This window comes from Penaeus monodon, chromosome 15 (genome assembly GCF_015228065.2).
Source record: "Penaeus monodon isolate SGIC_2016 chromosome 15, NSTDA_Pmon_1, whole genome shotgun sequence".
Classification (NCBI taxonomy): Eukaryota; Metazoa; Arthropoda; class Malacostraca; order Decapoda; family Penaeidae; genus Penaeus; species Penaeus monodon.
Window position 1 is genome coordinate 39,530,829 of NC_051400.1, and position 482 is coordinate 39,531,310.

Sequence of the window (482 nt, forward strand, 5' to 3'; positions counted from 1 at the left end):
GGTATGTCTCCTGGTCGTCCTTTTATTTTTATTTTATTTTCCTCTCTTTTTATTTCATTTTTCGTCTTTTATTTTTCTTCTTATTCCTCTTTCTCTTCTCTTTTCGTGGGCTTCCAGTTTTCGTGTTTTTTTTTTTCTGTGTTCGTTCCTTCTTCTCTTTTTTTATTGTTTTTTCGTATTTATCTATGATTTGTTTGCTGATCTATCTTTTTTTTTCTTTCTCTTTCCATATTTTTTTTCATTCTTATGTCGTCTCTCCCTTTCGTATCGGCTAGGAATTAAACGAAGGATACAAGATACAAAGTAAAAAAGATACAAAGATACAAAGTAAAAAAATATATATAAAATAAAAAAAAGAAGAGAATGAAAGATAATGTAAAAGAAATATATAATCTTTTTCCAAGGTCGACTCGAGTGACCGGGAGTTCTCTTAATTACTTCAAATCAACGTAATTACCATCCCCAGCGTTGTGCGCGGGCCA